Source organism: Penaeus monodon, chromosome 30 (genome assembly GCF_015228065.2).
Source record: "Penaeus monodon isolate SGIC_2016 chromosome 30, NSTDA_Pmon_1, whole genome shotgun sequence".
NCBI classification, from domain to species: Eukaryota; Metazoa; Arthropoda; class Malacostraca; order Decapoda; family Penaeidae; genus Penaeus; species Penaeus monodon.
In genome coordinates this window covers 4,564,341-4,565,155 of record NC_051415.1, presented here as the reverse complement: position 1 = coordinate 4,565,155, position 815 = coordinate 4,564,341, and positions in this window count along the sequence as shown.

The following is an 815-nucleotide window of genomic DNA, read 5'->3' as shown; positions in this document are numbered from 1 at the left end:
TACATATACATACACTCTCTCTCTCACACTCTTACTTACTTTTAAGAATATATATATATTCTTTTTCATTCTAGTCTTGTCCAAAAGCAGGAATAATTGTAAGCTGGAATTTGCTTGCCAGATATTATGTGAGGAAACTCTGCTTTGTAGGTCCCCTTTGACAGGTTTGAAAGTATTAAATGAAGATTATCTATGTCTGATGTTCTGTAATCTGCACCGGGCATGCACATGTTGAAAGTACTTTAAATAAAGATATGCCTTATTGTCTGATTTCTGTTCTGATCCGGGATGCGAAAAATAAGCTGTTTGAGAGCAAAGATAATGTGGAATAAAAAGGATAAAAAAAATGATGACCTTAAAATATGTCTTATTATCCTGCCTCTTCCTATTTATCCCTTATTTATAGAGGATGTTGAAAGAAAAATGTTGAAAGTCTCATCGGTGTTTGAAAGCAGCAAAGATAATGTGTGTTTGTATGTATAACAGTACAGGTTTATAAGGAAAGCATAAGAATTCTTTTACTGTTGGCTCTTCATATTCCCAGGGGGTATGCAAGTTCATGCAGTGGATATTGCAAGTCCGTTTAGACTAGCCTGCAACTAGAGAAGGTTGTCCCATTATTTGTAAAATCATCTTGCGTGATTATGTAAAAGAACAGCTTTCCACTTTGGCATGAGTCAAGGTTAACATGACAGTGATCAGGTTTTCAGACACTTTTGTTAAATTTTGCCAGAAAGTTACTCCTCCATTCTTGAAGGGGACAACACCACTCAGAAGTATCCACCTTTACATATTCCAGAATGCTATAAGCACTT